The 9,729-nt window shown below is 42.6% G+C and overlaps 1 protein-coding gene across 6 annotated transcripts in view; it reads right to left on the reverse strand.

Moving 5' to 3' along the window:
- The window catches only part of gnb3b (guanine nucleotide binding protein (G protein), beta polypeptide 3b), a 48,922-nt gene extending 40,660 nt beyond the window's left edge, over window positions 1-8,262 (reverse strand). For all 6 annotated transcript variants that reach the window (XM_060904834.1, XM_060904827.1, XM_060904829.1 and 3 more), the window contains exon 1: window positions 7,401-8,262. The gene's annotated coding sequence lies outside the window, so the exon portion shown is untranslated. The remainder of the gene's footprint in view (window positions 1-7,400) is intronic.
- Between the last annotated feature and the right edge of the window lie 1,467 nt (window positions 8,263-9,729).

Genomic DNA, 9,729 nt, shown 5'->3' on the forward strand with positions numbered 1-9,729 from the left:
GTATTGCGGAGACACTCTTCCGCATTATCTCCCAAGTCGGGATTGCCAAAGAAATCTTGACTGACCAAGGTACTACGTTTATGTCACGCACATTTTGTGAACTGTATGGGTTCTAAACTCTAATTTATTCAAAGTAAATGCTCTGGGCCCTGGCAAATTAATCCATCTGCACGTGTCTATCGCAAACAAACAGATGGCTTGGTAGAACAGTTCAATCAAACACTCAAATTTTATTTGGAAATTTGTAAGTGAAGATGTACGTAATTGGGATAAATGGCTCGAGACGCTGTTATTCCCTCAAGACTGTTATACGAGGGGTCCTGCAAGCCTCCACGGGATTTTCCCAATTTGAATTGTTATTTGGCCATAAACCTCATGGCATTTTGGACATGCTTCAGGAAAATTGGGAGAAGGGACTTTCAACTAGTAAAAATGAAATTTGGTATGTTCTTGACCTGCACGTAAACCTCCACACCCTCATGCACTTAACCCAGGAGAATTTATGGCAGGCAAAAGAACGTCAAGCCCAGCTGTACAACAGGGCCACGCTCCTTAGAGAGTTCACACCAGGAGATAAAGTACTCGTATTAGAAGAAGAAAACTTTATTTGTCACATGCACACTTCGAGCACAGTGAAATTCATCTTATTGCCCACTTCGAGCTCAAAATTGATTGCCAATTGGCAAGGGCGCTTTGAGGTCACTTGGTGAATCAGGGACGTCGACTATGAGGTGAGGTGAATGGATAGGGGTGGGGCACTACAAATATACCACTTGAACCTGTTAAAACATGGGAATGAGGGGTTCCCCATAGCGCTGTCATCAGTATTTCTGGAGAAGGCAGAGCTGGGGCTGGAAGTAAAAACAAAAATAATTACTCAAACTGCTCTGGTCCTCTGTGGAGACCACCTCTCACAGAGGTAGCCAGGTTGAAAATGGAATTTCGTGTTCTCGCCCCTTCCCGGCCACACCCACCTCATAGAACACCACATTAAGACAGCCCCAAGGGTGGTGGTGTGTAGCCTCCCATACCGCTTGCCCAAACACAAAAAAAGGTGGTTCAAGACAAACTCCATGCACAAAATGGGCATAATCAAGGAGTCCCACATTGACGAGAGCAGCCCAGTGGTCCTGGTCCCCAAGACAGATGGGTCGGTCCAGTTCTGTGTGGACTATAGAAAAGTCAATGTTGTGTCTAAATTCGACACGTGCCCAATGTCTCGCATTAATGAGTTGCTCAATTGATTAGGTGCTGGTCGCTTTTATTTGACTGTGGATTTGACAAAGGGATATTGGCAGATCCCCTGGACTCCACTATCACGAGAGAAAATGGCCTTTTCTGCACCGTTTAGATTAGATTAGATTAGATTAGATTAGATAAAACTTTATTGATCCCTTTGGGCAGGTTCCCTCAGGGAAATTAAGATTCCAGCAGCAATCATTACAGATAAACAGAGAAAAGAAATAGAGAAAACTTCTAGATAAATTAAAATAAATTAAGTATTTACATATACAAATATAAAAAGAATAAGATATGGGGAAGAGAGGAAGGGGGAGAGGGGGGAAGGAGGGGGAAAAAAGGTGGGGAGAAGGGGAGGGGCGGTGGCAGGGGAGATATTGCACTTTATATTGCACATTATATTGCACATTGTCCGGTATTGCTTATTGTTAGGCTAGGCTACTGCTCCTTCCCATCCTCTGTCCTCCTGTTACCCCTCCTCCCCCCCAGAGGGGGGGACAGTCTGATGGCATGAGGGACAAAGGAGTTTTTAAGTCTGTTCGTCCTGCACTTGGGAAGGAGCATTCTGTCACTGAACAGGCTCCTCTGGTTGCTGATGACTGTGTGCAGAGGGTGACTGGCATCGTCCATGATGTTCAGTAGTTTGTCCATAGACCTCTTCTCTGCCACCGTCACCAGAGAGTCCAGCTTCATGCTGACCACAGAGCCGGCCCGCCTGATCAGTTTGTCCAGCCTGGATGTGTCCTTCTTGGATGTGCTGCCCCCCCCCCCAGCACACCACGGTGTAAAATAGGACACTGGCGACCACAGACTGATAGAACATCCACAGGAGTTTCCTGCAGATGTTAAAGGACCGCAGCCTCCTAAGGAAGTATAGCCTCCTCTGTCCCTTCCTGTATAAGTGTTTGGTGTTGCAAGTCCAGTCCAGCTTGCTGTCCAGCCACAGCCCGAGGTACTTGTAGGAATCCACAGCCTCCACCTCGACTCCCTCGATCAGAACTGGTCGTGACCTTGGTCTGGACCTCCCAAAGTCAATGACCAGCTCCTTGGTCTTCGAGGTGTTGAGCTGCAGATGGTTCCTGTTGCACCACACAGCAAAGTCCCTCACCAGGCTCCTATACTCCTCCTCTCTGTCGTCACTGATACACCCAATGATGGATGTGTCATCGGCAAACTTCTGAATGTGACACAGCTCCTAGTTGTAACAGAAGTCCGCGGTGTACAGGGTGAAGAGAAGAGGGGCCAGCACCGTGCCCTGGGGTGCTCCGGTACTGCTAATCACAGTATCAGATGTGATGTTCTTCAGCCTGACCTACTGCGGCCTGTCAGTGAGGTAGCTGGAGATCCAGGTGACCAGGCAGGGGTCCACTCGCATCCTGTTCAGTTTGTCCTGAAACAATAGGGGCTGGATGGTGTTGAAGGCACTCGAGAAGTCCAAGAAGAGGATCCTCACTGTGCCATTTCCCTTAGTGAGTGGGCTCAGTGTAGCAGGTAGAGGATGGCATCTTCCACACCGACACCTGCCCGGTACGCAAACTGCAGACAGTCCTGGGCATATTGTACCTGGGGTCTGAGGAGGCTGAGGAAGAGCCGCTCCAACGTCTTCATCAGATGTGAAGTGAGTGCCACCACCAATTTGTCATGCTTCCTTTCAGGTTATTTGGGGCTCCCCCTATGTTGCAGCGGCTCATGGACAAGATCCTCTGCCCCCATGTCGCCTATGCTGCCACCAACCTAGACGACATTATTATATATAGCAACGATTGGCCGTGACACCTAGAACACCTTAGGGCCATCCTGGAGTTACTGAGGCATTCAGGGCTCACGGCTAACCTGAAAAAGTGTATGGTTGGATGGGTGGAAGTAGGGTATCTGGGTTTCCACTTCGGTCATGGGCAGGCGTGTCCCCAAATTGACAAGACTGCAGCACTTGTGGCCTGCCCGAGGCCCAAGACCAAAAAGAGGGTGAGACAGTTCCTGGGGCTGGCTGGCTACTATCGTAGGTTCATACCTAATTATTTAGACATCACCAGCCTGTTGACTGATCTCACTAAAAAGGGAGCACCAGATCCAGTACAGTGGATGGAGCAGTGCCAACAGGCCTTCACCAAAGTCAAAACTGCACTGTGTGGGGGCGTCACTTTTACACTCCCCTGACTTCTCTCTTCCTTTTATTTTACAGACAGACGCATCAGACAGAGTGCTGGGGGCCATTTTGTCCCAGAGGGTGGAGGGTGAGGAATGTCCAGTGCTGTACATCAGTTGTAAGCTCTTGATGCATGAAAGTAAGTACAGCACCATTGAGAAGGCATGCCTGGACATCAAGTGGGCAGTCCTCACCCTCCGATACTACTTGCTGGGGCACCCTTTCACCCTCTGTTCGGACCATGCACCATTCCAGTGGCTCCACCACATGAGGGATGCCAATGCGCGGCTCACCCGTTGATATCTTGCCCTCCAGCCATTTAAATTTGAGGTGGTCCATAGGCCGGAGCCGCAGATAGTGGTGGCAGACTTTCTCTCCCGCCGGATTCAGGATTGATTATACTTACATACTATATAAAACTTACATAGTAGTTAATTATATATGGGTGATTCTTTAACTATGGGCACTATTGGCCTTGTGAACTTGAAGGGGAAAAAAGTGTGAAAATATAAATTGTCACACTGGGATAGGTAAACACAACTAGTCTAGTTTGATGGTTCATAAGAGAACACACTGATATTCTAAGACAAGTTGGTGATTTTTAACAGATTTCCCGACTCCCCTTGCACAAATGTAATTTCCATCACGTAAATATTTGTCATTTATTTTAAAATAGTATGATACACATCATTTCTTTTCACTGGAAGACCAATTTCATATATGGTTTTAGCAGTTTATGCCTATATTGTAATTCCCATGAATTTATGGATTAGGAAAATTAATTGTGATGAGGACCAAACACGAATCTTACGTCCACCACAACCTGAGATATAACATTGGAATGGTTAGACACACTTCAAGGAGTAACTACTTGTGTTTTTACTTGAAGTGGAACATTACCTCATAAATTATGCAGATGTTTTTAATGAGTGATTAGAGTTTTGTAACTATTTGTTTAAAAAGAAATGGGGTGGTGGAAATTACTAGGCGTAGTGGAAATTACTGGTTGTTGTGGAAATTACAATAAATGGACCCCATAGAAAAACAAAACTTTTATTTTAAAACTTTATGAAGCACCCAATTCCATTCAACAAATTCATTTAGTATGTTTGAACCTTTCTTTTTAAAAAGACAACTTCATATACATTTCATATCATATATTGCATACAACATGAACAGTATTTTGAAACCGTTCACAAACAGTAGTCTTGACAGTATCATGAAAAGTATTCTGAACACAGAGAGAGGGAGGTTTGTCCTGAGAGCATGACCATTGTTGGCCAAGAGAGCATGACCATTGTTGGCATGTGAATGGTTAATCAGGAACACTAAAAACAAACAAACAAACAAACAAACAAACAAACAAACAAACAAACAAACAAACAAACAAAATAAGGCGGCAGCTGGAGTTGTCACAATGAGAACACAAGTCAATTGGGCTGGGAACAGTATTCACAATCAGGGCCGTCGACAGGGGGGGACAACCGGGTATTTTGTCCCGGGCCCAGGCATGAGGGGGGGCCCAGAACTGGTCCCTCATGAAGATGCCATTAATCATTCTGTTTCATTTCAAAATGTGTTGATTTGGGGGAGAAAAATGTGCTATATTTGCATTCAATGAATGATTTCTGGTTCTTTTGCCTTTATTGTCTTCGAAAATAGATTCAAGAACCCACCTACCACCCCTAATGCAGAAATGGTTTGGTCTTTGATTAAGGCGCCAAATAACATGGCACTATTCCATCATAACGCTTCGACAATAAGCGTGCGAGCCCGTTTGCCAACATGTACAAGTCAGGAGAAAAGAAAAGAGAAAAAGAGATGAAGAAGCCAAGAGCCTCAGGGGCTCACTGCATAGATATTTTAGAAAAGATTCAGATGATGCAGCAGGTGGTGAAGGCAGTGGGGCAGCTGAGCCAGGTAAGACACAGATAACTTTTTTCCAGCCCCGTAATGTAACCCCAGCACGCGCGACGCACCATTCATAATTATAAAGTAGGGGATAGCAGGGTACACTGAGTGAACACTGAAATGCACAGGGCATTGAATTATTTCATAAACATATCGGTTTAATAACACTGTGTTGCATATATCTCAATGAAGCAAAGAATATCACATTGGCCCGCAATCATATCCAAATGTTTTAGGCACGCTTGCTGAGCTGCGCTGAGCTGGACTCCGGTTAGCTGAAAGCCTGTGGAACGCTGCCTCTTGTTAATTAAACCTTATTTTGTTGGAAATCATCCCGTGTAGATACGACGGCATGTGAAACTGCCAGCTAGATAGAGTTTAATGTAACAAATGGGCTATAAATGGGGTGTTTTGAGGTTAGTCTGTTGCAAAACATTAAACTTTCGCTTAGTCTGGATACTCTTCAAACAATTCCCTTGCTCAAGTGAAAAATGATAGGCCTGTATGAAAAGCGCAATTAATGAAAGTAGCCTAATAAGCCCTAAATGAATAAAACAACCTCTGTTTTATTGTTGTTGCTTACACGTTAAGATTTTGAAATCTTCTCGGTCCAGTTCTATATCCAGGGAACGTTGTAATCCTTTTGGTTTATCCGTAATAAACATGTCAGCCCCCAGGTCAGATAGGCTAATGTTACGTGGTTGGGAGGGTGTCAATTTTTTTTGTAACATTCTAAATCGAGTACGGAAAGGACATTTATGAAAAACAAGACAAAAAATACACTGAAAAACTCACTGTACACATCACTAGTGGTGATGCTTCTATGTTCAGATTTTGGGAAAGCCATAACTCCGTTCTCATTGAGGCCCAGTTCCATCCCGTAAACAATTATTTTGGTTTATCAACTACCTGCGCTCAAACATGTCACAGGAGAGGCTCAATGGGCTGGCTATGCTCTCTATAGAGCGCGAACTTGCAAAGAAGCTGGACTTCAATGACCTTATTGACGACTTTGCCACAGCAAAAGTCCGGCGCATTGCATTTCGCACCTGAATAGTTGCAGACTAAAGAAATGTTCAAACTGTAAATATGTTGAAATGTTGAAATAAAATGGTTGACTGTTATAATGGGCTTGGAATACCTGTTATTTAAGGGTTGGAGTGAATGGAGACTGTGAAAAGAGGGGTTGGGTGTGGGTGGTTGCTGTGTGGCGATGTGCGTGCGCGCATATGTGTGTGTGTGGGGGGGCACTCAGATTATTTGGGGGGGGGGCACTCAGATTATTTTGTCCCGGGCCCAGCCAAAGCTGTCAACGGCCCTGTTCACAATAAAGAAAGAAAACATCACAACACAGCCATCATGTGAACTTGCAATCAAGTAAACCTGAAGACATTTGGATGAGATATTGAAACATTCTGATTACTCACAGTTTTCTGAGCTAAGCAAGGAGCGTGTGTGTGTGTGTGAGTGAGGGTACACTGCCATGGTGGTTGGCCTGGACATGGGCTCTCTGTGAAAGGGAGATGGAGTGTGTGGGACAACATGGACTATACTGGATGCGATGGGCACCATGAACTTTGTGTGTGTCAGTGAGAAGTGAGCTATGAGTGGGGTAATGTGAAGGGGCATGAGGTAGTTGGGGTCTATGCGTGTCTGTGGTGTGAGAGAGCATTCAGTGATGTGGATGTGGGAGAGCATGGACAGGATGTGATGGGGGAGAGTAGACTGAGTGTGTGAAGTGTGTGCATAGGCTGAATGTGTGGGGAGAGCATGAGTTGAGTGTGTGAGAGAGCAAAGGCAGTGTATGGGGATCTAAGAATTTCGCCTGCATGCATAAATGTAATTTCCACCACACCATTGTAATTTCCACCCAAGAATGCAATGTGGTGGAAATTACGGTGGTGGAAATTACAATCCTACAGTTTTTTGAGGAAAAATCTACGCTAACATCTTATATTAGCTAAGAAGTGGTATCTAGCATTTTGTGCACGCAAAATACATCTATGTGCGTTAAAAAAACAACTTATTTACAAACTCAGTTGACGTTACGGCATGTTTGGAAATGACATGCAATAAAAATATTTTCATTTCAAGCTATATTTACCTTGGCTTTTCTTCAAAAGTTGATGGATGAAGTCAAAATTCCCTGCATATCAGACATGTTCTCTGGTGTCACTGTTCATCTCTACAGAAACTACCCAAACAATCTTTCATACAAACCTTTTAAAGGGACATTACAGTGTTTTAAAGGGACATTACTTTATTCAGTGACATTTTAAAACATTAGAAAAAACATTTTTTTACAATTAATTTTTATCATTGAAGATCAAAAGTCTGGGTGTGGGACAACCACAAAACAGCAACATTTGCATATATAATGATGTTGAAAAAGGTGAAAAAGTCATCATACACTACCAGTACAAATTTCCTAAAACACTCTCATTGTAAAGATAACTATAAAGGTGTGAAATTTCCCTTTTTTCTTTCTTTCATAAAATATGATCAAAGGACATAAAAGTGCCCGTAGTCTAAGAATCACCCATATATGTGGCAGTGGGGGCATGGCCAAGTGTCGGTTTGTGAATAGAGGGCAGGGCCAGGGAAGGTGATTGGCAAAGTCAGTACACCTATTATCGATTAATGTGCATGTGTGTTTTGCAGTGACAACGGAGGATAGAAAGGGAGGGAGAGAGCAAAGAAGGGGAATCTCTCCTGACCAGAGCATGTCTGTGTGTTGTGTGTCTCAGAGTACGACTGTGAAACAGTAAAGCAAGCTGAAAAGCAAAAGTACACCTCATTTCCCGCCTGCCGTGCTTCAGTATTCCACCCACATCAGGGACATACCACAACATAGTATGATTATACAGTGGTGCTTGAAAGTTTGCGAACGCTTTAGAATTTTCTATATTTCTGCATAAATATGACCTAAAACATCATCAGATTTTCACACAAGTCCTAAAAGTAGATAAAGAGAACACAGTTACACAAATGAGAAAAAAATATTATACTTGTTCATTTATTTATTGAGGAATAGTAAAACTTGCAGGAACAACAACAATAGTGTTTTGGGATTTATTAATCATAAAATTAAAATTATTGTTTCTCTCTGTGACATACTTGAATATAGTCAAATGTATCTAGTATTTTCTAAGATTATAATAAACCAAATATATAATTATTAAACATTTCTATACTTTTTTATATACTAATTTCAAGCATTATATAGTCTGGCTCTATTGTCAGATACATTTTCTAACTTTAAGCATTTATTTCCAGAAATAAACTAAATAATCTGCCTATGGAATAAGAAAATGTAATGCTTAAAATGAGTTAAAGCTGAATAACACATTTTAAGCTTTACAATCTTAAAATAACTTTAGGTAAAATTGCATATATTAAGGTATTTTCACTTGCTAAGTTACTGTATATGATTTTTTGCACTGTGGTTCTCAGGGTAGGGCAGTGAACGTTTCTGGGCTTGTATGCACATGCATACACTGTGTGTGTGTGTGTGTTTGTTTCATATAGGGAGCATGAGAACACCAAAATTCCTCTGCAAGTATTCAACTGAGAGCTTGTCCTGGCTTGCAGCCGTCTCAGAGAGACACACAGCTTTACAGGGAAAGAAAGTACTCCCCAGTGGCCTAATATTCACAACTATTCATTAGGAGGATTTGGCACACTAAATGCTAAATAAGAGCCACAGAACATATCACTTCTGGGGCTAGTTGACAAACAAATTTAATCTAATTTCCAGCCAGTTCTCCACTAGATACTTCTTAATCAAGGTTTGTACATTCTGTGCTCAAAAAAGTACTCATCTGTGAACTCTGCCATCCTGCACTACACTGAACCTGACGCTAAATCAATATGGCTTCATCCCTTATAGGAAGGACTGCGATTCATGAAAAGCATTGCAGTGTTGAAAAAATATGTTCCCTTTATCTCATCTGCAATAACACAACAGCTGTGCTTTCCTGGTTCATTTTTAGGTTTTAATAAGTGTCATGTTGATGGATATAACAGGCCACCTCGTTAGATTTTATCATGATGTATGCAATCTAATTTTAGCAGATATTTCAGGTATCTGGTGTGCGATATAAATAAATCAGTAACAAATGTACATATTTGAAATACATTTGCTTTTATTTTAGTTTTGTTGATATACAAAAGCAATGAAAGATGCTGGACAATTAAGCAATCTTGAGTCCTATCTCCTCCACCCACTTACCACCTGTATAATTTAATTTCATTTAAAAATGTCCAGGTGGTGCTTGAAAAACAATGTGGGCTTTATAGATAATTGGAGTAGTTTTGAGGGCAAGGCTGGCCTACTCGGAAAGGTGCTGCTCTCATTTCTTGCAGCATAGCTCATAGCTTGCAGCATGGCTGATCTCAGACCAGGCCTAGTTAACAATCCAGAACCACAGCCA

This window comes from Neoarius graeffei, chromosome 22 (assembly GCF_027579695.1).
Source record: "Neoarius graeffei isolate fNeoGra1 chromosome 22, fNeoGra1.pri, whole genome shotgun sequence".
In the NCBI taxonomy this organism is placed as follows: Eukaryota; Metazoa; Chordata; class Actinopteri; order Siluriformes; family Ariidae; genus Neoarius; species Neoarius graeffei.